Raw genomic sequence first — 26158 nt, 5'->3', positions numbered from 1 at the left:
AAGGCAAAGTAATCTTCTCCAAGAGTGTAGAAATAAAGGGGACCAACATATTTAAAAAATATAATGAGAGGCCCCTATCATCCGGATTCTAGTTCTCATCCTTAAGATCAAACTCTCAGATCTTTTCTATCACCACAAAATAATTTCCTCATTTAGGTTACCTTTCCCCAGCATGGTTTATTGACAATCCTGCCATAAATACCTATAATTTTTCCTTGTGAATTTCCCAAATCTGTTCTTGGAGGTCTTATTTATTCTTCTCAGATTTGAAAGGTATAATGTACTAATGAGAGTCATTTGTTTAAAACATATTTTCATGTGCATCCCCAATATGCTGTTGGCGCTCTTGAAACTAATTTTTTCTTTCATATATAATTTTTGTTTCCTTCATTCTCTCTTATAAGATCTTGCAATGCAAGCTTTGAATGTCCCAACTGTTTGCAGTTGGGCACAGAATAAAGAGACCCAACACAATGGGAAGAACAAAGAGCCACAATTTTATTGATTACAACAAAAACAATCTGCAGCAAACATAGCATTTTTTCAACAAACTCTGGTATAGACATGGGCACGAATTGAAATATGAATCAAATTTCATGACGAATCAGGGCGATTCATGTTTCCACGTTTTGTGAGGCCGCAGTTTTCACAAAATTCAGAACTTTTGGGGCCGATTTGTTCGATTCGTGAATGATTCATGATGCCAGACAGGCTGACACCAATCCATTGATTCCCTAGGCAACATAGGCCCGGAATGTCTGCAGACCTTTTGTTGCCATTGGAAACCCCAGTCTTAGCCCACATAACCTTGATAGGCAGCTCTCCCTGCCAACTGGAGAGCTTCTATTCTGCCCTATACAGCAAGGAGCAGGGGGGTATCCCCTAGGCAACTGAGGAGATGGGCCTTCTGTAGCCATGGGAACACCAATCTCATCCCTCCAAACCCTGTTAGGCAGGTCTGTCTGCCAACTAGAGACCTCCTGTTCTGCTCTATGTGAGCATTTCTTATATTAGGCACAGGTCCCTGCCTTGTGCTTTTCAGTTCCATCAGTTAGAGGGAGACCGAGTACCTGTTGCTGGGATTTGGACGGAGAGAGTAGAATTGGGAGCTTTTGGCTGGATTTACTGCTGCTTTAAAAGAGACTGAAAAGGCTCTTTCTTATTATCAGCTCTTGGCCTTGCTGGGAAGGTTGTTGGGTAAGGGTGCCTTCTGTCCTAAACCCAACCCAACCCCAGTCTTGGCATTGCCTGGCTCTAGGGTCTAGCTTGACTGAGGCCTACCTTTTTTTTCTTTAATTTTCTTTGCTTATGTTCTTATTTAGACCATTTGTTCTTGAGGACTTATTGGGTGAGGGTGCGTGGAGGAGAGTCTGCTGAAGTCTCCCTGAGAGTTTGGCATCCCTGGGTATGAAGGGGGCCATTGAAGTGCCCTGGGTTCTGACAAATCACGAAACTAACAAATTGTTTCACGAAACGGGACAATTTCATGAAAGTTCATGATTCGTGATTCATGGAATGTGACAAAACATGAAACGCTTGTTTTGTTTTTTCCCCATTTTGTGCCCATCTCTACTCTGGTACAGGTAACTACTGGGGTGGCCTTCTTCTAGTTATAGATTCCTACAATCTGGGAGAGCTTGCCCTGACCATGAGCCTCAAACAGTCAAATGTGCTACTCAAGCTCCTCTTTGTTTCTATTACTTTGAGAGTTTTAATTAATTATTTTTAATTTTTTCTCCAGAATTTTCTGCAAACCTGGGGTTTCCTTTAAGTTTGTAGAGAAATCTTCCCTGTCTGTCCTTGGTTCCATTTTGCAGATTTTTTGATCCACATTCTATGCCCAGTTCATAATTAGATGTATGATATATGGTCTTTAAAATATGTTTTATACATTGGCTACTTTAATTTCAGGCCCATAAAATCTCATTGTTGCAGAAAGAATTCCCTTAAAAAATGAGGATGAGTTATATGTATTCTTCTTCCTATACAACTGCCTTTCTGGTTCTTGTAAAGATGCCATAGTGGAATACTTTTGGGCATCTAGCTCATTCTTTATGAACCAAATAGAGTTTTTATTCTTGGAAGATGGGTAGCATGTGCATATGACTGAATTGGACTGTATACTATTTTGAAAGTTTCATACTTTCAAATGAATTAAGATATGCAAATAAGCAATATCTGTTTTCTTATGTGCAATAGATGTAAATCCCAGTTGCATGATGCTGTTTTCTCATTTGCTGTTATACAATGAGCTTGAAGGGACAATAACAATGCATTGTTCCTATATTTCATGATTCACTACCATGGTTGCTTCCTGCAGGGCCAGTTGTCTGAAGCCATTAAATCCCAAATGTGGCCATGCTAAAGAGCTATCTACATATGGTTAAACTGACATGATGGACAGTTGAGGGGTTTGTAGGATATTTAGTTAACAATGCATTTTGGTTCAGCAAAGATCAAGCTTTCTAATTTGGCTAGTCCTCTTCCTCCTGCTAGTCTCCATCTGCCTCTCATTATGTATTTTATAGAGTTCTTGGTAACATTCTGACAACCATTGGAGCAGGCTTACCCATCCACATTACTGTTATCATTATTACTTTCGCTGAACACTAGCGCCAAGTATGCACTTTTCTCCTCCAGCGCTTTGAGGAGCTCAACTCTATTTCCTTTTACTGTCACAGCAGATACATATGGGTAAGAAAGGAGATACATACAGGTGAGAAACGAATCCAAAGTCTTACCAAGTAAGTGCTTAACTGCCACTCACAATGCTATGAAAAATTAACACTCATTTGGAATACAAGTTTAATGTTATTTAATTGTGTAGCACAGCTATTACATTTAGAACTGTACCAAGTGTTCAGGGGAACACATCTTTAGTACAAAAGTAGTGTGGGTTTGCGTGTACCTGATACACTCCGTATATGCCTTATTTTAATCCTGTGCATGGCTGTTTGCAGCCAGTATGTTCCCTTCTTTCTGCTGCTCCATTGTGTTATTTTTCTTCTTTTTCATTGTATGATCCTTGCCTATCAGAGATATCTAACCAGCATAATGCTACATAGCCGGCCAGACTAAGTGATGACATAAGAAGCCAACTGATGGCAAGAAACTGTTACCCCATTCCAAATGGGGATTGAGTATGGAGACATACTGCAAACAGTTTTGCCTTTGATTACAGATGCTCCTGTGAAATTGCTGGAAAAGTTGATTTGCACCTGTTGTGGGTGGGAGGGGGTAAAATGTTCCGAAAGCCACTCCTACCATTCTGGCTCAGTCCTAATTATTGTGAATGGACACCAACTGATTAAATTGCCTTCAGCTATAATTTCTTGTAATTTATTATATTAATCTGCAAGCAAGAAAAACTATTTTATTGTCTAGCTATCAAATATATTAAATTCTGCACATTTTATTTACCCATCTGTCTGAAAGAGTAATTTTTTTAAGGTTAATAGATTACAGCTGAGCCCCGAGGAGATGATACTTCTTGTGCCTGCCTGTCATTTACTAGAGTGGTTACTTATCTGTCAATATTTCTTCCTTTTTTCAAGTCCCAGGCCTACTTGATCTTGTCCATTTGGCACTACTTGAGGAATAACAAGTTTCTTCCCATCATGCATTGTTGTGGGATACATCATGACAGAGAAATCTCAAAGCCCAGGTCAATTATAACAGAAGATGTGTAGCACCTCTGCCCCCATATTGTCTTCTGGGGCTTTCCTTGGCAAAATGATATAAAACTATTTATGAAAAGAGTGCCTTCCCACAATATGAACCTGCTTAGCACTAAGCCACCTGAAAAATGAAAAAAAAACCCAAGGACATGGAAATATTGTATATCATCTGCCTTTTAATTTTTTATGGTAATATGCAAAAGTAGTCAACTAATTCTCTGTGTGTGGGAATGAAGCTGGCAGCTTCCTCATTGTGCAATAATTACTTTTTAATTAGAATTCATTGAATACAGATGGATTCTCACCGTACTTTCTTCCACTGATGTTTTAATATTCCCATGTCAGGTATTACAGGGCTGTAACTGGCAGCGAATTACACTGAATAGCTCTGTACTAGCAGTGTCTTACATAAAGCAACCAACTTTACCATTTTTCTTAGATGAAATATGATCTTGCTCCTTGTTCCCTTTTTTGTGGAATATGTCACCAGTTTGTTGATATAGTGTTTGTTTATTCTTGTTCCAACAGGAGGAAATACCGTAGTTCATGTATCAAATTACTGTGACCGGCTGGAACATCATTATTTAAAAGCATGTACAATGATTTTTTCTTTTGGTGACATTGACCAATTTGCATGGATTTCCAATCTTTTCACAAACAAATAATCTGAACATCCCTTCTGAGTACACAAATCTAAAATGAACTGTAATATCTGTTCTCATTAAAGCAATCAAGTCTAAAACTGACTGTGTATTTGCACCACTTTGATAGGAATAAGGAAGAATTTCTTTCTCTTTTTTTGTATTATTGCTCTAGGGCCTCTAAACAGAAACTGACATGTGATATATTTTTGAAGTCAAAGTTAATAATTCTTTTTATATAACAAATAAATATCCCCCACTGAATACAAAATAAGATCTAAAATTAGAATAGAATTTCTCCAAGTCACATATCTATGGAAAGTGATTTATTCTAATGCAATAATGGCATAGATTTACAAAGCTTGAGTGATACAATGTTCCTCATTATGGCTGTAAAATATTTGTTGCCACTGTGGGATTTTCTAGATCATTATTTTAAAAAAGGAAAAACTCATTTTGACAGATGAACTGGGGCCATTCTGAGCAAATCACAGATACTTCATCTAACAAGGCCTCCAAAGAGGGGAGCACAGACTTATTACTATGGCAACCCAGATCAAAACACTATTTTAGTGGAGAGTTTCCAGTTTTACAATGCAATGATGATTGTTTATAGTACCACTGAAACCAGATTCAGCAAAGGTTCAAGAAATGAGCTGACAAGAGGAAAATCATTATAGATAAACTGGGGATACCTGGATGACATATTGTGGAAATCTGCTGTGATTTGATCAAATGATGAAATTGTGACACAAAGAGGGATAAATAAAAGGTAAGATGATACAGACCAATGTCCCCACACTACATGCTAGTTTGCATTATGTAGTCTTCTCCAGAAAATAATGATTGATTCCAGCCCATACGAAGTGCAAAAGCAGGTCTAGTCATATACATTACATCTGTGCTGCTCATTCTCCAGTTTGTTAATTTTGCAAAGTGTTAAGCTACAAACCAGTTCTTTTTATTTTGGAATTTCTGGCTGCTTCATCACACAGAATATTAAATGCAGGAGTGCAAATTAACTGCCTCTACACAAAGATCTATAACAATATTGTACAAGTGTAGCACGTAACAGTTTTCACAAATTAAAAAAAGGTTTAATCTTCCTGTACATTTTGAGTTCATATTTTACTCCTAAAGAGATATAAAATTTGCAAAACTTTATTATGAAAATGATTCAGCTTCTTATGACATGTGTAGTCTTACAGTAGTGGTCGGTTATCAGGGCCCAAGCATGGAATGGTGGAATGTGTGTTGGGGGGCCAGTCCCAGTTGCAAACTTATTGCCATTATATGATGTCATTTCAGAAATAAAACAAAATATTTCTTCCATTACTCATGAGTCTGTATTATAGGATGAGAGTGTGGAATGGGGGAGGGAGAGGCCTATGTTAAAAGTTTGTATCAGGCCCAGAGAAATGATGCTTAGGCCCTAACTATTGTTCTGTGTTGTTTTAACCCGCCTCCCCATTTGTGGGGTTTGTGTGTGTGTGTGTGGGGGGGTAATTTTTAGAATCACACTAATTTTCATAACCCAGTAGATCCATATCGATCCATTTGTAGGGATGTTATGGGGTTGTTACAGGTTTCTTTTTCTGAAATTTTCTTTTTTAGATATAGCAATTAGTTCCTCTTACTTTCTTTTCCTCTTTCAAAAGAACAATTATCTTTGATTTCTCATTAATCTATCTTTGAAGGTTTTAAATCGTGATAGTACACATTTCCTCACCTGTGGATTTCTGTCTGTTGTTGTGCCATTGCAATATGATACAAAGGGTAAAAAACCAGTCTGATGCAGCAGTCTTATGTTCAGACATATCTTGGCTTGTGTTTGTTTCTTTAATGGCTCACCTTGGTTTTTTATTTTTCAACTACTTTTTTTCAACTCTATAAATACTTTTTATAGATCTAAATTGAATCTTCCTCTTCATGAAAGAGAAACTGACTCAAATTCCTAACAAGAGGAATTGTAATGGATTGCTGGGTTTCAGGGAGAAATTTGGCAAAGAGGAACTACAATGCCAAGACCACGGCAATACAGCCCGGAAAACCCACAACAACCAGGAATTAAGAGAATTTGACTTAACAACCCTAGCCATTTGCCAGGTTCAGGGCTTTTTTTCAGCAGGAACGCAGTGGAACGGAGTTCCGGAACCTCTTGAAAATGGTCACATGGCTGGTGGCCCCGCCTCCTAATCTTCAGACAGAGGGGAGTTTAGATTGCCCTCCGCGCTGCCAAGTGGCGCGGAGGGCAATCTAAACTCCCCTCTGTCTGGAGATCAGGGGGCGGGGCCACCAGCCATGTGACCATTTTCTCTGAGGGCAACCCACTGAGTTCCACCACCTCTTTTCCCAGAAAAAAAAGCCCTGGCCAGGTTCAGTTGTAACCAATCACTACCATGTCACAGACAGAGATTGTTGAAATGTCCACATGTGTTCAAAAGGCTACAGTTGCCTTTGTGCTGCACCCTGAACAATTTAGGTGGTGCAATAATAACCCATCGTATTTGGTATCGCCATAGCCTGGAATTTAGTATCTCACAAATTCTAGTCACAGCACTTTAAGGTATATTCCTATTTGATTCAGGATACAAGTCATAGTTTTTGCAAGCCATGCAGTTTTCATTTGCTCATTTGGCACTGGATCAGCAAATTGACCTAAACTTGGAAGCGTTATAACGGGGGTCATATTTGTGCATGGATGATCTAGCACTGAGCCAACTCTTTAGTGCATTAAATGCTCACAGACTTGTCTGCAGCATCCAGTTTTAGGTCTTGGCCTTCTCTTTGCTTCTTGGTTAATTTAGTATGCAAACAAAAACAACCCATTCTGCATTAACCCTTCAGCAGCCGTCCTTCATTTGAACCTTGTTCAGTAGTATCACTTGAATGTAGTTATTGCTTAGTCCTGTCTCCTGCTTTAGCTGAATTTTCTTTCTAGGGCAAAGACTACTGAAAATTTTCAATCACAATGGTGGCAAAATGTCCTATATTCCTTAGCCTAATTAGCAAGTTGTGGTACCTCAATGATTCTATTCAGTACTTATTTTTTCTTGTAATAAGCTGCCAGTACTCATGATGTTCTTCCCTCTTATCCCAAGCCCCAAATTCCCAATAGGTGCCAGTACTACTTAAAGAGGTACCAGTACTTTGTACTGGCACATACCCTCTGAAAAAAGCCCTTATACTATATTATATTCATTAGAATGCTATGCTACATATAAATGGGCATTGAATTTTTAAAAAGTTGACGTACTGTCAACTAAAAGTAAATGTTTTAAAATTACAGGTGAACAAAAGCCTATCGGAAGTAACTGGTCAAGATCTACACAGGAGTCATATTTAGCAATGGATTGACTCCCCCCCTCTCTGCCCCCTGTTCTCATTGGGAAAAAATTGCAGAAATGAACAGCCTGCTGATGAACAGCAATAAATCTATGTATTGTCGAAGGCTTTCACGGCCGGAGAACGATGGTTGTTGGGGGTTTTCCGGGCTGTATTGCCGTGGTCTTGGCATTGTAGTTCCTGACGTTTCGCCAGCAGCTGTGGCTGGCATCTTCAGAGGTGTAGCACCAAAAGACAGAGATCTCTCAGTGTCACAGTGTGGAAAAGATACAAATGACCTACATCTTTTCCACACTGTGACACTGAGAGATCTCTGTCTTTTGGTGCTACACCTCTGAAGATGCCAGCCACAGCTGCTGGCGAAACGTCAGGAACTACAATGCCAAGACCACGGCAATACAGCCCGGAAAACCCCCAACAACCAGCAATAAATCTTATTCTTAAATTGTTCCAATAAAGACATGTCCAAACCATGGAGCCCCAGAAAGAGCCATCTTCTGCTACTCCCTTTTACCCGCTTACTTGGATGCAATGGAGGGCATGGCTCATAGCGGGCACTGGGATAAGCCTTCAGTAGTTGTATTTGTTTTGTGCAATTTATTCTCCCTTCTCCATTGTATTCTCACAACAATCCTGTAGTTACCCAATAAGTTTCATCATGGCAAGTGAGGTTTTGCCCCTGGGTCTCCTTGGTCTTAGTCCAGCACTCCATTATACCACACTGGCTCTCAAAGACTCTAGATGATGCCATAAAATACTCACAGCTGAGAGGAACTGTGATGAATAGAGTTACAATCATGTTAATATTCCCGGACACTGCCATTATACTTGCAACAGCTTCTAAGGATACTGGAAAGTATGGGAAATAGATTTTCTGTGGCTCCTAGAAGTTCCAGATGCTGCAGAACATCCTTGTGACAGCATTAAGTGTCTAACACAGGTTCAGTCACAAAGGCCACAAAGAGCTCCATTCACTGCCACATCCACATAATCAAGGAGATGGGGAGTACCCATCCAGAAATAGGTGTCCCTGTCATAGGAGGATGCCTGGTTTACAACCTCCCCACGTTTAAAGGTTATTTTATGCTTTTTTATGATAATGGCTTGTTTTAAATCACAATTTTAATATTGTGAAGAAGAGAGCTTATACTCAGAAAAATTTTGCTTGTCTCTAAGGTGCCACCAGATTCAAATCATGCTGTTTTAACATTGATAATTTATATTCTTGTTTGTATGGTATTGTGTTGCATCCATCCAGGTTTTTCCACTTGATCTCTCCCAATCTTTTTCCTTACTACAGCCCCCTTTACACTTGGCTTTTATTCATGCCAATCCCATGGCCCCCTTTTGGAATGGGTAGAGGGAACCCTGCTCCTTTTTTCACCAATGAAAAAACAGATTGAATCCAACCCATTATTCTTACTTGTGAGCTGTATCAAGCAGGTTTCTGGAGAATCAGTATGTACACCCAAAAGGAAATAATATTTTGCAGTTGGCCCCAGCACCCCATGGCAGCCATTTTGTGGTGACAATACTCCCTGTTCTCAAGCTTTTAATAGTGCCTACAGGATCAATGAGATTGGGGACCTCTGCACTAGTACTTGAATCCTTTGGGCAGCAAACAAATAATCTATTATGGGCTTTTGGAGAAATGTTAGATGGACAGGATGTCAGTTGCATTCTAAAGACAGCTCAATCCCTCCTTGCCGACATAAGGTAAAGGAGGCAGACTTGGACAGTTCTGCCCATCCTCTCTCTTTTATCTGCTGTAGCAAAGCCTCTGTTTGCAGTTACAGACTCTAAAATCATCAATAGGTCCACGTTGCTTGTGATAGCAAGCATAAATCCTGTTTGGTCAAGAGGCTTTTCCTAGAACAGGACGTATAAATTCTCATAAAATGGATGAATCAGATGCAATAATTTACTTCCTATTCCTTTCTAAAATGAGGTATGAAAAAATTATTTCTGAATGCCAGAGTAGCAGTAAAGAAACTGTGTCATTTCATCGTTGGATATAGTTATTTGTATCATTCCACTCTGGATCACTACAGTATAGTTGGAAAACCCATTTGAAATTTTTACTAGTACAGAAATTGCACTCCTCTTGTTCCTCTCCATAATTGTTCTGCAAAATAGGTCATTTTACAATAAACCATTCATCCCGATAAAACAGCTGAGTCCCAAATAAAGCACTGGAACTTCTCAGCTGTCACTCCACCCTAATACGAAGGACATCGGCGGTGGGAAAATCAGCACAAACACAAACTGTCCAAGGCAAACATTGACATCTGTTAATGCAAGAAACAGTTGCTAATGATGTAAATATATATAATCTCATTTTATTGGGGGTGGGTGGGTATATAAAAGCATTCCACTCAAATATAGTATGGATTGGGGGCAAGTGTTTTAGACACGTAAGCACAAATGGCTAAAAGCAGAGAATGCAGGTGGTTACTTATAGCTCTGAGTTGTAGATACTCTCTTCCACACTTTCTCTTTCCAAGTAAGAGTTTTACCACATCTCCCCTCCATAGCTTACTTACTAAGAAAGGAAAATAATAGATGTAGTTGTGATCATGAATCAAATCAAATAAGAAGAGCTAAAGAATTCTGAGCTGTGTGTAACCCAGCAGAACTCTGATGACATAGATTCCATCTCCTAAATTTTTACAAATGGAGAACTGGGAATGATTTAAGTCAAGAAATGACAGCATCCTTTTGGCTTGTCAGGTAATTATGAAATGCCTTCAAAACAAATCAAAGACAGTACATTTTTCAAGGTAACAGTTTGTCATAAACTTGAAATATAATAACTTTACAACCACAAACATAACTGAAAAACAAGTGCTATGAACACAGCAACCTTTGTGAATATGGGGTTTCCATTACCATTCAGAAAGGGTACTGTGAACCAAAGCAATTTCTAACAGGTGGTACCCATTAGAGAAACGGAGGCGGCCAGACTTACCTGGTGCCTGGTTGCCGCCGGTGGGGCAGGAGGGTGCGAGGCGTAGCAGCCGCCATGTCAAGGGCTCGCCCGGCATCTCTCAGGCAGGCCCTCAGCCAATACATTCAAACTGGGGAGCTGGCCAATCATGGGCTCCCCTGGGCAGCGTGGGGGGGCGGGGCTTGGTGACAGACCTCAGGTCCGCGGTTTTCTATCAGGTCCGGCAGCCGGGTATTTATTCAGTTGCCGGCCCCTTCGCCCACCACTTTGGCTCTGTCACTTGGTCTCCCACCCACCTCTCCTGATTTTCAGAGTTTCTTTGCTTTTCGCAACTTTGTAGGTGGTTGTCATCGGATCAAATCTCTTTTGTGGGGAGTCATGGGCCTCCGCGCCCCAGGATCCCTGATAAGGGGATTCCCATAAGGAATCTTGGGAGTGAGTATGGGGGTGCATACCCAGCTTGGGGGCTCCCAGGGCATACTCACTCCCAGGTGGCAGGGGAATCACCCAGGGGTGTACACCCAGGTGATCTCCCCTTCAATGTCACTCCTTGGTTTCCCCCTCCCAGCCGGGGCCTGGGGGGGGTGAGGTTCATCGGCTGGCAGGCGGGTCAGCCGATGCTTTCTGGGATCTGATCCACATGCGGTGCCAATACTCCTTCTTTGCTGTTATCAATAAAGTCGTGGCCATATTTTTACCCAGTTATTGTGTGGTCTGAGTTTGTCGCGGCACCTCCTCCCTCCTCCCCTCAGCCCCAGTCGGCAAAAAGAAAGAGAAAATCATAATCGACTGTATTGAATGCTGCCAACAGATCCAATAATATCAGCAGCGCCAAGCCGCCTCGATCCAGATGTCTACGAAGATTGTCTGTGAGGGCGACCAGCAACATCTCCATCCCATGTCTCGGACGGAACCCGGACTGGAAGGGGTCTAAGGCTGAGACATCCTTCAGGAAGTCCTGCAACTGTTCCACCACCACCCGCTCAATCACCTTTCCTAGAAACGGGAGGTTCAAAACCGGGCGGTAATTGACCAGGTCAGTGGGGTCCAGCAATGGTTTCTTTAAAAGAGACCTCACCACAGCTTCCTTTAATGGCCCAGGAAAACCCCCGGCACCTAAGGATAGGTTGCCTCCAGAGAGGACCACAGCCCCTCGACACTGGCCTTTACCAGCCACAAAGGGCATGGGTCCAAGGGACAGGACTTGGGGCTTGGATGTACCTGAATATTTTTTGAGACCTGGATAATCCGTATCCTGAAGTACCATCCAGATACCCAAATATACCCCAGAAATACTGGTTAGGTATTATTTGGGAATATATTTAGACTAAATATATCTGAGAACATCCCTTTCTAGGATAACAATGGGAACTGACAGAACTTCCTACACACATATGCAGTCACATAGCTAGCCCACTTCTCCAGCAATCCAAAATGCATGAAGGCAACTGCACACTCTCTTTCACACACAGTTTGACATATGGCTCACCATACACCACCAGCCTTTATTCATTCCAGATGGAGTATACTTTATTCGTCCTGCATAAAGAGGCAGGATGGCTTAGATCCACTATAGACTCCCAACAATAATCTCATCTTCTCTACTTCACATTTAGAAGCACACACGGAAGATAGTTGAAAGGAACAGATATACTATACCGCAATAGCACCTTGGAAGGTTCCCCAGTCCCTAAGTATTCTAAAAAAGTTTGTACTCATAGTCACCCCTTTGACAATCCTGAAAAGAGGAAATACACTCATTAGGAAGCTGGGAGATAGATTGTCAATATGTGGAACGATCAAGTGCCTCAGGTTTTATACTCTCAAGGAATTGTGGGAGAGGAGAAATCCTATTTCCTGCTCTTCCCCCATCATCAACTATTCTGGCTTCCTCTTCCCTCACTGTGAGCTCTGCCTTATCTTCCCCCTACTTTGTTCTCCAACTGGCTGCCACCAAAGCCTGCTCCTGGTCTTCCTCCTGGTCCTGTTGACACCTGAGCATCACCAATATTCATGTACCATTTGGGCTGCACTATCTTCAAATACTGCACAAATGCTGGTGGCTTGCTTTATGTGACATCTGTGTATATGAGGATGTTGCTTGTAAGGTTTGGGGGGCTTTTCATTTCCCAATTAGTGGCTGTTTTTTAAAAAAACTTGGATTTTCCCTCCAACCTGGAGATTCCTCAGGCTTTTCAGAACACTTAGTGATAGTCCCAGTTGGCCCCATGGCACCGATTTGACTATCTGTGCAGAGGCCAGCTCCTTACTATTAGATACAGTGATATGGCAGGTCTTAATAAAGTCATCAGTGGGCTGGTGAATGTATACTGGAAGGTGTTATTTACCATTCCTCAAAGACAATGGAGGTGAAGGGTATCAAAGGACTTAGTATGAACCCATTCTGAACAATGAGAGAGAATCTGTCATGTAATAAATTATGAGGCCATAATACTATTATGCCAAAATAATAAACACATTCACAAAATGGAAGGTTATTAAGCAAGACGCTTAAGAGAATATATTGGTCGCTGTGCTCTTGGTGCAGGGCGGGGGGGCATTGAGTAGAAACCTTGGATTGCGAGAATATGGCAGGGTGGATAAAATCTGAAGTGCATCCTCACTGAGAAAATGCAAGGGAGGGCATGCCTCAGCCATCATGAATTGCTTTGTAACCAGACATTTTCACATTTTATAAACAAGTTCTTTTTTCCCAATGGAAGCTGTAATGTTGCAACTTCAACACCTCCTTCATCAAGCATCCTCTAGTTGAGAAGATATTTACTTTAGAGTTTTGCTGTAACCTTTCCTATCCTTTAGTACCCATCTGATTTCCAGGAATAATTTTTTGTGCGCATCTAAAAAATTAAAGCAACAGACATTTTCAATGCTACACTAACATATGTGCATCTCACAAAGATCTTGTTGGATTTTACATGAACTTTATTCTTTGACACGGTCATGAAGGACATAGAAGATGAGAAGGTCAAAGGTTGTACTAAAAAGGATGTCAGCTATATAGAACTAAACTGAGCCACCAACTTACTTGATGCCCTTGAGAAAGTACCAGAGACCTTGCTGGTCCCCAGGGTGGCCTTGGACAAGTATCTTCAATTCAAATTCAGAATTATGTTGCTTCTCCTCAGCCTGCTGGGGAAACCACTAGTATGTCATTTCAAGAGCAAGGAGTATTTATGAACTGCATTTTTCTTGACAAAAGAAGTCTTATCTCTATTACTTGTATAGTTAATGAATTTAACAAACATAATCTTGGTGAAATACCAGCTTTTTATAGAAGATAGAATTAATTGTGCTTTTGTCTGTATTTCACATTCTGGTTTCTTGTTTCCTTATGTCATCTCTTCATGAAACCATGAAAACTCTGCTTTCGCCTTTTGTCCCTCCTCAGCTTTTAATTACTTTAGAACATGGGAAGCTGGCACTCCCTATCAAGTCTAAAAGAGATATTTAAAGAACCTTATTCTATCTGGTTCCCCTTTTTCAATCCAAGAACTGGTATATATCATGCAAAAACAAGTTAACAAAAAAGCATTGGGATTACACTGAAGGAGAGAAATTGCCATCGTTCCCTTAGCAGTCTCAAAAGAATGCCTCTGTTTTCTATACCTAGAGGTGAGTTTTTACTCCATCTCTTTGAATTACACGGGTGGTCATCACAGTGGTGGTGGAACAAGGCTGGAGTACTTTGGTTTCTTAAGTTGCTCAGAGCACTGCCACTATAATTCAGGAAGAGAGTCAACGTTCAAGTGGGCATTCTGGAATGGAGGACACCAAGGTCTTTGTTTACTGTCCTCTTCCCCTTCCCTTTGGGCAACAGCAGCATCTCTGACATCTGTGTTGCTAGGTACACCGAGCTACCAGCCAGTTAGGCTTGCTGGATCATACAAGTCAACTTAAACAGTGCAAATTGTAAGGGAAGGGCAGGAAGCAACTATAGTCAAAAAAGGCCTTCTCCAAGGATCTTTTCCTTTCTTAAATCATTATAGAGAAATTTTGATTCTGAATGGACAAATGTTGGCTATTTGTGCAATGACAATATTTGTCAAAGGAAGTACATGTTATGTTTAAAGTTAACATTTCTATAAAGGAAGAATTATGAGATGGAAATGAGACTCCAGTTTCTGGCTCAGTATTTATGCAAGACCAGGTTTGATAAAAATAATGTATACAATTCAGAGCTAATTTTTTAAGCATAATGAAATAAAATGTTAACCTCAGCTCTAACCATCTTATGTACAGCCTAGGTCTATCTGACCGACAAAGCCTGTGACCCATCAAACACTGCCAGAGGCTCTGTGAGCAGTAATGGCAGCTTGGAAAGAACTCCACTGTCAGCTGCACCATCTAAGCTATGATTTTACTTCTTGTTCCTGTTTCCTGTCTGCAGCCATAAAGATTGGGTGGGGCCCTTAGGCAAAATCTGAAGGGCAAGAGCCAAACAGCTCTTGATCCTTTGTCCGTGGCTCATGTCCCATGGACTTGGACAAGCTGGATATCTTGGATATCCTGTTTTTAGATTTAATTGTATTTTGATTGCCATTCTAAATAATGAAAAACATGGAGGTCTCTCAGGGGCATGATGTATCTGATTTTGTAGCCTGCCTAGACTGCCATAACAGAAGTAGATGGGTTGCCAAGCATCTAGCTGGCCACAATGCTGGGCTGGTGGGATGGATTCATCTTGTTGGGTTGCAGGTTTCATAGGAATGAGGAAAATCATCTTGTGGTCACTTTGAAGCTTTCAAAACAGAACTTGTGCTAGGATCATTATAGTTGGCCATGTTTATGACTAGACATGGGCATGATCTGAATTACGATTTCAACACCCCCCCCCCAATTTTGGCGTTTGCGCCATCGTGACTCAGCTAATCAGTTCTGTCCACGGCAACCGATCCAGCAGTTGGGGGTTTGCTTGTTCGGGACTTGATCGGATATATCGGTTTCTGTTCGGAATTGCAGACACTCTGGCGCCAGTAATTTATTCCCGGGGCAACAGAGCCAGGGGAATGAGCTGTGTTTGCCCTCCTTCTGTCGTCCGCGAAACACGAATGGAAGCCCAGCTTTCCTTGATTAGCAGGCTTCCTTCCAACCATGGAGCAGCAACCCAGGGGAGGGAGGGGGAAGGGGGTTTCCTGAAGCCATGGGCACAAAGGAAAGGCAAAAGGCAGCACGGGAGTCTGGGAAGCCACCTGCGCCATTCGCCTTTCCCCAGGACAAGGGGCGCATGGGCAAGCCGGCCGCCTTTTGTCTTGCGGAGCAGGTGAATGGCGTGGACAGCCGCCGAGCCACTCGCGCTGCCACCAGCTCTGCAGCACACTGGGACAGCCAGCTTGCTGCGTGGGTGGGGGTGGGGGCGACCCACGAGCGCGTGCGCGCAAGAGCCTGACTACGGTTGCCCTGGGTGCTGGCAACCATAGATCAGGCCCTGGGAATGTCTCCTCCCTGAGGGGAGGCAGCTCGTTGCCGGGTTAAAAACTCCCCCCCTCTACTCTAAGTGTGTGTGTGTGCGTGAATGTCCTCTCCCTCCCTGAAGAGAGGCAGCTCATTGCCACCTCCCCCTGCCCGCCGGGCCTGGCGGCCACTGCCACCAATCACCATTCCTATATCGCTGGAAACAGTGGGGCGCCCTCCCACTTTGGCCTTCCCAATTCCGGATCAGAAATGGGACTTGATCAGTTAGAATCGGTGGCCTGGGTTCGGCAGCGGCCCGGATCCACGAACGGCTTAATCGGTATTTTTTTTTGGATCGTGCCCATCTCTATTTATGACACATTAATACAAAAACGGACTCATCCATGTCTTATGATAATATATATGCTTGATGGATTCAATCCAAAGATTCCCTTCTGCTAAGTAAGAGGCCTCTTCACTGGAGGAAGGCTTACTTCATTGGAGGAATACTCTTACTTAGCAGAAGAGATTCTTTGAATCCATCTCACTATGACTGTGGCATCTGTTCTTCTGTACTCATGGTTGATTTATATAGTGCAATCCTAAGCAAAGTTACACCCTTTTAGTCCATTGGGTTTAGAAAGGCGTAATTTTACTTAAGCCTGCACTGTAAACCTTTTGCGCCAGCTCTCCATTACTTCCCTATTTTCACTACTGCAACTATCTGGCCTGTTATTTATTTATTTTTCAGTTGCCACACAAGTTCCTTGACAGAGAAAAACTTAGCAATGCACTTTGAAAACAAAGTTTTATTTCTGGAACCAAAAAAAGTTTTAATTTCCCACAGCATTTGGTGTCTCCTCTTTGCTAGTGAAAGATACAGTATCACATCCCCTGCCAAATAACCTAACAGAAGAGAAGCAACTCCACATAAACTTGGAAACGCTGCTTGTCATCATACAAAGCAACAGCACTGCATGATCACAGTGTTCTGCCATGCTACTCTGGAGAAAGAATGGACGGTGAAACGTGGGAGAGCGCCACAGTTAAATTACGCACTATTAGCCCCTATAGTGTGCTTCCAACCTGGTTGAGAGAGACACACACATATATATGCTGAGAGATGGGGAGAGAGAATGTCACAGTTAAATTTTTTTTACTAGTATAATGAGGAAAGAGACCAACAGAAGAAGTTCCCCTGGCTAATTTTCTAGCCAGCAGCCACTGCAATGTTCCCACTAGGAGAGTCTGAAGAAGTGAGAGTGATATAATAAATAATGACTGGCTCTGCTGGTAAGAAGAAATTATCACTATGCTTGGGGGATCTAAGTATATGCTCACCCAGGATGTGCAAAAGGCGGGGGCAGGGGTAAGCCAATCCCAATCACTCTGATGTGTTTCTTTTAGTACACTCAAACCTATCTGAATTAAAGTGAGACAAAAGGCTTGGGTTGTTCCCTCATAAATTGGCATAAGGAGGAAAAGTTCTAGACACAGGAAAGTGTTGTGCACAAAACAAACTGTCTACCCAAAGGGGCTTTAAAAAAGCCCAGCATGCTGCTGTTCGGAGAAGCTTCAGAAAAAATGAACTGCCTGTGTGTGCCATGTTGTATGCCAAACGTAGCTGATCACAGCAAAAGCTACAAGGTCCTCTCAAATTTTGTAGCCTTCCAAAGGAGTGGGGGGGAAACAGCTGCCCAAGGAAATTACTGATCAGACAGAGCAAAAGATAACTAACTGAACCAAACAGCCAATATCAGGACAGTAGTTGAATGTCCAAAATGCTAGTTGGTTTATGTTGGGGGACCTAGTAAGCTGTGCCTGTGCTATTACTCACATTTGCTTAAGTCTCTCTTATACTCCTTTTTAAAAGTCAACTTTATTTGGGAAAGTATCCTAGTGGCAGCCTGACTATTAAAGACTATGGAAGGCATATCCACCCCAAGTTTTAAAGGTGTTTAAAATAAAATAACTTCAAACAGGAGGCTATATGTAGGGTTTGCAGGCATGTGGAATGGCCCATGGCAGTCTCTAAATAAAAAGTACGTTTCCCTTAGATTGGACTTTGCACAAAATACCTGGTAATACTCAGTATATGCAAGCCCTGTCCTGTCATTATTATAGCCCCAGCTCTCCAGCTGTCTTGTGGGAATAATAATAACACTGAACTTGTTCACCGCTCTGAGTGGGGCACTAATCTTTCTAGGAGAGCTGTATATAAGCACTATCATCATCATCATCACTACCATCATCTTCTTCTTCATCATCATCTTCATCATCTATGCTCAGGCTATGCATCAGGTTAGGAAAGGGCATTTAGTTCACTGTATGAAAATGGTATAAGACACTTTTTAACAGGGGCACACTGAAAATTACATTCAGTTTGGACCCATTAATTAAATGAGCACTACAGAACTGCTTGCTGTTAGCCAACATTGACCAAAATAAAAATAACAAGTAGTGCCCAAGTAAAATAATGTAGTTCTAGGCTGATCTGAATACCATTTTTTATATTTAAATTAAAATTCCTGACAAAAGTGCCTCACACTTTATTTTGATTCTTCATCTGTATATCCAGAGATGGGTTTTGTTTGACTGTTCAGATACTTTATAGGACTTTAAAAAATCTTATTAATAAGGGATGTGTGTTATGTACCGTCAAGTCGCCTCCGACCTTTGGCAACCCTATGAAGGAAAAAACTCCAAAACGTCCTATCATTAACATACTTGTGCAGATCCTGCAAACTGGAGGACATGGCTTCTTTTATTGAGTCAAGCCATCTTGTTTTAGGTCTTCCTCTTTTTCTACTGCCTCCCACATTTCCTAGCATTATTGACTTTCCCAGAGAGTCTTGTCTTCTCATAATGTGACCAAAGTACGATAGCTTCAGTTTTGTCATTTTAGCTTCTAGGGAGAATTAAGGCTTGATTTGATCTATTACCCACTTATTCGTCTTTGGCTGTCCATGGTATCCACAAAACTCTCATCCAGCACCACATTTCAAATGAATCAACTTTCTTCCTGTCAGCTTTCTTCACTGTCCAACTTTCATATCCATACATAGTAATGAGGAAAGCCATAGTTTGGATTATCTTGATCTTGGTTCCCAGAGAAACATCTTTATCTTTAAGGATCTTCTCTAGCTCCCTCACAGCTGCTCCTCCAAGTCTCAATCTTCTTCTGATTTCTTCATTGCAGTCTCTTTTGGTTGATGATTGAGCCAAGGAATAGAAAATGTTGAACAATTTCAATGTCCTCATTGTCAACTTTAAAATTGTGTAATTCCTCAGAAGTCGTTACTTTTGTCTTCTAGATGTTCAGCTGTAATCTTGCTTTGGCACTTTCTCCTTTAATAAGGGATAAGGTCGCGAAATGAGATGGCTTGACTCAATAAAGGAAGCCACATCCTCCAGTTTGCAAGATCTAAGAAAGGCTTTTAATGACAGGATGTTTTGGAGGTCTTTCATTCATTGGGGCACTGTAAGTAGGAAGTGAATTGATGGCTCATAACACACACTGGGACACCAATGGCTATTTTCTGTAATAGCTAAGTAGAACCTCTATGTTGGTAATAGTGCTATACTGTTATAATCTTCTTATCTTCTTCCAGAAGCATGTGGTAAGTGAACTTGTGGAGGAACCATGGGAATACATTAGCATCACTCTGCTCCTGATAATTGTGCATCTAAGTTATATATGGAGAAGATGAAATGAACATAAAGATGTCAGTGCCAAGGATAGCAATTGTCTTTGATCCCCTCCCCCTGCCACACCACCAAGTGATTTAATGGGTCACCTGAACAGGGCTAGAACTATTAGTCTGTCTCCTGCTGGAAACTGAGTACTGAACTACAAGGCTCTTACCTGATGATCCAGCAAGGCAAGTCTTATGTCTGTACAAATGACAACATTACACAGAAGATTCAGTCCTGCTGCTTCATCTTACCCATTCTACCAAATCGTGATCCTGTTAGTCTCTTGTAATGTTAGACTGTTCCAAATTTCTAACAGATGGCAGATCAAGGCTAACATTGCATTGATTCATCCACTTTTATATGCCAAGTACTACTTTTCCAGGTGTCTTAGGAATACTACGTGCTTATGATATTATACGTTACTGGGATGTAAGCATGGGGAGGTGTACCTTCTCTGGAGTTGCCATCAGAGCCAATAAACACATGTGCCTAGTCATTCCCTGAGAAAGCCTGTATGTGTTTCTTCCTCTTTATGCAAGTCATGCTGAGTCTTCATTCTTGCAATTCTTCCTCTTGGAAAAGATGGGTAAAACTAGCACAAAGATATCTATGCATATGGCCTCCAAATAGAATGACCATTCCAAATGTTGAACTGTATTCTTGGGAGGCTGAGATACATGTGGTTCTTTGTCAGAGGAAAAAGATTGTCTGATTGTGTAAGCAAATAAATTCTGACTTTATAGTATCCAATCAACTAAAAACAAATGCTCTACTATGTACTCCCAGAAATCCGTATCTACTACTAGTAAGCCAAAAGCTTTAAATTTGTGTTGTTACTCCTGTTATTTTCAATTATTATTACAATACTTGTTTTAAAGACTGGTTTGTTTCTTGCTGCATTATCTGATTTTAATTAAGAGTCACCTTGCAAGCTGCTGGCTGGTTGGAGGGTGGGTTATAATAGCAATAAATGACAGCACACTCCAACCAAAGTTTATTACTGTGAAGTCCCATTGATTTCAGTGGAAAAAACTCTCCCACTAAAAGCAATTTAAGTTATAGCATCCACCAATATAAAAATAAATGGAACAAATAGGAAAAAAGAATTCTCATATTAAGAAACATTAAAACTAGCAGTTAAATAGCATAAGAACAAGCAGAATTAAATAGACACTACAATGCGCAGCAGGATGGAAAACTAATAGTGCGATCCTAAGCAAAGTTGCACCCTTCTGAGTCAATTGATGCCACTTAGAAGAGTGTAACTCTGATTAGGACTGCATGATATATCAGTCAAACCAAAAACCTGGGATAATTTTTAGATGTCTTCACCAAGAGCCAGAAATCTAACATCAGGAGAACATCCATGGGGGCATTCCATAGCTAAAGTGCCAACACTGCAAAGCCCTTATTCCTAGCTGTTACGTATCTCTGGAAAAGGAAGGCCCCTTAATAATATATAAAGTGGCTCCAAAAATGGACTGAAGAAAGCTGGATTTTTCATTGATATTACAGCTAAGGCAAGGAAAATAACTGTAGGGCTCTTTCAGCCTGCTATGCTGAGTTCTAGTTGCTGCAGTTCAAGGGGATATTCACAAATTGGAAAGCATTAATAGAATTACTATGAAAACGATAAGAGCTTTTGAAGGTAAATTAGGTATTTGGCCAGCAGGAAGAAGGGGTTATGTTTTTTTTCTACAGCATGCTCTTTATTATGTGTCACAAAAAAACAAGTGTGGTGTTACCAGGGCTTTTTTTCTGGGAAAAGAGGTGGTGGAACTCAGTGGTGGGACTCAGGACCGCACAATGACGTCATTTTGGGTCAGCTGGAACAAGGGGGGAGTTTTTTAAAGCTTAAATTGCCCTCGGCGAAAATGGTCACATGGCCGGTGGCCCCTCCCCCTGATCTCCAGACAGAGGGGAGTTTAGATTGCCCTCCGTGCCGCTCAGCGGCACTCCCCTCTGTCTGGAGATCACTCCCCTCTGTCTGGAGATCAGGTCACACTGGCCATGTAACCATTTCCAAGAGGTGCCGGAACTCCGTTCCACCATGTTCCAGCTGAAAAAAAGCCCTGGGTGTTACAGTATTGGACTAGCACCAGGGTAACCTGGTCTAAAACCTACTTGCTCTCTCTACCATTTCACTCACTGAGTGACTAGGGGTCGGCCACCATCTCTTAGCCTAGCCTAGCCTACCTCACAGAGTTGTTGCAAGAACAAGATGAGGAGAACCATGTATATCACCCTGAGCTCCTCAGAGAAGGGGGAAGATAAAGAATATGATTGATTGAAAGGTAGGTAGATAGAAGCTAACATAATCTTCCATACTGAGATTTTACAAATAATGTGAGCATTTCAACGTAGACAGTCATTACATAGCATTGCAGCCAATTGTTCAAATTAGTCTTAAAACACAGATTGTGACCTCTCTATCCACTGTAACCTGCTATTTCCTTGTTAGTGCAGCCTTGCTGGCATCTCTTGTTTACTCTGCGATAGCAATCTGGTGTGTGCTGAATGGCAGCATGCCAAGTCATTGTGCTCAGTTCATCAGGTCTTCTCTTACACTTCCCAAACTGGAGTGTAATTGAATCAGTCTGAGCTGGACACAGCTCTGGGACTTTTTTAGAGTGGTGTTGTGATCAACCAGATCTCTTTCTGGCTGTGACCACAAAATGCACCAGTAGCCATACCCCAATGGTTGGAGCTATAGTGCACAGGTATGCAGCACTGCTTTTCAGTACATTTAGACTATGAGATAGGTATGGGGTTTTGCCTGCTGTATGTGTGGTGCTGCTGTCTCTCCAAAGACCAGAAGCCAATACTATTAACCCCTCCCACAGGTGTAGCCACATCTGTATCATCAGTGCAACTCTCATCTCTCAGCTCCTTCTTATTTGGCAGCATACCAACAAATTCACAGGTAGATGTTGCATTTCCATTGAATCTCAGACCACAAATGTTGCTGCCCCTGGGCCCTGCTATGTGACTCCTGCCATCTCCTTTGCTTCTACAGTCTATGTTCTATGAGGTTATATTTGTTTGTTTGGGGAAGGGGGGACCATGGGCCCTGAGGCGGGTGTTTTCCTATGTCTATTGGAAATGATGGCCGAGGCTTTCCACTGAGGACTGAAAACCTGAATAACACTGGAGAACAGAGTTTTTTCCCTTCAGCTGCTTTCCTCATTTCTCATGTACTCATATTTGCTTTCCGTTTGTAAACATAATTTCATATATCCCCAGACATATACTAGTGAGTGTCTGTAATCACATGCAGAACATGTGCAATCTAACTCATACAAAATCGGAAGGAAAACATGACCTGGGTATTGCTTTTATTAAGAGAGAAACCCGTGGCATATTTAATATGAGATGCATGCCCAGTCATCATTTCTGCACTACAGAGGTTAACAACATAAGAAAGACCTTGAATAAACTCTGAACAATATAACCATTCAATATTTTCATAATTTATCCATTTTAATCTCACCATTAAAAGATTATGCATAACTTATTTTTTAGTATTTGTGCAATGAATAATAAAAATTATATAAATAGGTCTTAGTCATTTGAAATTTCCATTTTGCAGGGACATTAGCTAACAATATAGTTTTTCTGCTTTTAAGAATAAGAGCGAGGCAAAAATGTACTGTTCCTTTGGAATTGTATGTAAGATGCACCTTTTGCTAGAGAATCTATTGAAACTGAGGCTTGTAACCTGATAGGTCTTAGCACCTAATGTATTAATTTTATACTTCGCAGTCTTGGCTTAACTCCTGAGGCCACTTCCATATACCAACTATAAAACAGTTAAAATGTAGTAATGTCCATAAAAAATTAATGAATTGGGGGGGAAATCTAGTAACTAATACAGCGAGGGCATAAACACTCTAAACACACAAGGTAATCATGTGGATACTTATGGGTCAGAAGCAACCAGCTGGGGGGCGGGCACCTGAAATGCTAGGGACTAGAGCAAGTCCCATTGAACTCAGCTGCACTTTCTTTGGAGCAGACATGAATATGATTGTCTTGTAAAAGTTCTAAGCATACTTATCTGAAAATGACCTATTAATCTGAGTTAATTCCAAGTAATCCCCCCCCCCCACACACAATTGTTGTATAATTGGCTACAAAAACACAGTGTTGTTAAATTGCCATAATAGCTGGCTGGAATAGGTTATGTAGAATTGGTAGAATGCCTAATTTCCATGATGAAATTACACCTCTGCTTTTCCATCTCGGCTCAAGCCTCTCTGCATAGTGCCACCTAGTGGTTTCATGCATATATAGCTGACACCACACCTCATCCCTGTTAACATTGTGGTGATATATCAAAAGTGAAATTGATTCCCTCACTAATCAGCTACATGTTTTAATAAATTACATTATAATATGCATAGGTCAAGGGAGAAAACTGTAACTTCAGGCTCATATCAGTCTCATGGGTAAAGCTACACAAAATGAAGCTCTGTGGTTGGATCAGACATGGAGACAATGGGGGGCCTTCATCAGCTACATCTACACAGGGCTTATCTGCATCAATCCTGGCAATGTCTATGAGGTTCTGGAACTGGATAAGCTGAGTCGCTCCAACTCTGTGGCTGTCCCTGTACTGAGGGGTGTCAACTTCCAGGTGAGGTCTGGGGGTCTCCTGGAATACCGCCGATTTTCAGAATACAGAGATCAGTTCCCTTGGAGGAAATGGCAGGCTCAGTTGCATCATGCCCCATTGATCTCCCCCACCTTCCCCAAACACCACACTCCCTAGGCATCCCCCCCCCCCACACACACAAATCTCCATGAATTTCCCATGCCGGAACTGGCCACCCTACATGTACTCCTTGAATCAGCTGGCTGTAAAAACTGTGAACATGATCAGGAGAAACTTCTACAAAGTCATCCAAGATGAAGATTCTGTACTATCCCATTGCACCTTATCAGAACTCACAGTGAACTTGGAAGAAGTTTTTTTTTTAAGTCAGAAAGTGGGTTCAAATGAATCCTGATAAAAGAGCGAAATACTTGGCGGGACTTCTCTGGCTGCCTCAGATGAAACCCAACATGTCAAATCTGACCCACCAGGTCAAATCTGGAAGATTTCAATGGCTTAGATGGGAGTAACTCACCATAGGATTGGAATGAAACTTGGTACTCCAGTTTGTGTTGGAAGTGATGGAAAGCCATGCTTTCAGAACTGAGAGTTTGCAGTTATGTACCTTTCAACATGTCAGTTCACTTTGCTGCCTTGTTTTGTGTTGTTAGAGTAATTAATGGCATGTCTCAGGGAAGTAAGACTTGAGTGAATGTGTGGAGTATTTCATCAATGAAGACAGATGAGTAAATTTGCCACACATTCACAATCACCTTGATGGGCATGCTGTTAGAGTGACAGTATCCTATGATTATGTAGTGGGATCCATGGAGCCTGGCTTTGTCACAACTGTAGGAAGGTGAAATGTGTGGGAGCGGGTTTCCAGTCTGATAACTAGGAAGCATTCCTTTGTTCTCATTAAGCCTGTCTAGCATGAGAAGGAATGGGAATTTTGTCTTTGGCTTTAAAGTTGTAGCTGTCTACCATCTAGATTAAGACAAGTGGCATATCTCAGAGTTGGTGCCAAAGATACTTTGGGATGTCAAAGTGATCACCATAGATGACAGGTTTGTTTACATGGCTGCTCACACACCATTTGGTGGGTGAAGACAGCTTATTTGATATGATGCAGACTCAAGATAGTGGCAGAATCTGTGCCCCTTCCTGACAATTACTGATGCTTCCATTTGGCAGTGCCCAGCATCAACTTTTATCATAGAGCCTCATGTTGTCCCAGAAACTGCCTCATGGATCATGAAGAGGCCAAGTGGAAGAGTTTTGGGGAATCTTGCCACCAGAAGTTCTTAGCATTGAAGAGGTGGCCAAAGATAATATACCCAGCATAGGTGCGTGGAAGAATAGCAGTGATGTAGACAAACAGAACAGGAAACAGACTTGCTGCTACTGTGCTAAGAGTAAGTACTGACTGTTATTACTCCATGCCCCAGCCTGGCAGCTGTACATCGGTTTGTCACATTGAAAATCCCCTTGCATGGCATTCAGCGATACTCAATGCCACAAAAATTAATATGGCAGAAGGACCAGATGTGGCAGATACATGAGATACATTATATTCTTTAAATCTGCAGAGTATGTTTGTAGTTAGCATGAATCTGCTTAATTTCTCCAAACTTGGAGCTATGTGCAATATTTATTTATTTTATTTATATTTCAATTTATAAACTGCCCATCCTCAGGGGCTCTGGGCGGTGAACAAGTTAAAATCAATAAAAACAAGAAAACAACAATACTAAAATTAACATACAATAAACAATAATGAAATAAATTAACCAGGTGCAATGGTGGGGAGAACCCCCCCCCAAAAGGTGGGAGGCCAACATGGCAC

The 26158-nt window shown here is 41.5% G+C and overlaps 1 pseudogene; it reads left to right on the top strand.

The window, feature by feature from the left end:
• Positions 1–13571: 13571 nt before the first annotated feature.
• Positions 13572–25893, top strand: LOC129330331 (kelch-like protein 11; annotated as a pseudogene).
• Positions 25894–26158: the final 265 nt, after the last annotated feature.

Source organism: Eublepharis macularius, chromosome 5 (genome assembly GCF_028583425.1).
Source record: "Eublepharis macularius isolate TG4126 chromosome 5, MPM_Emac_v1.0, whole genome shotgun sequence".
NCBI lineage: Eukaryota > Metazoa > Chordata > Lepidosauria > Squamata > Eublepharidae > Eublepharis > Eublepharis macularius.
The sequence above is the reverse complement of the archived record's forward strand: the minus strand, read 5'-3'. Positions and strand labels throughout refer to the sequence as shown.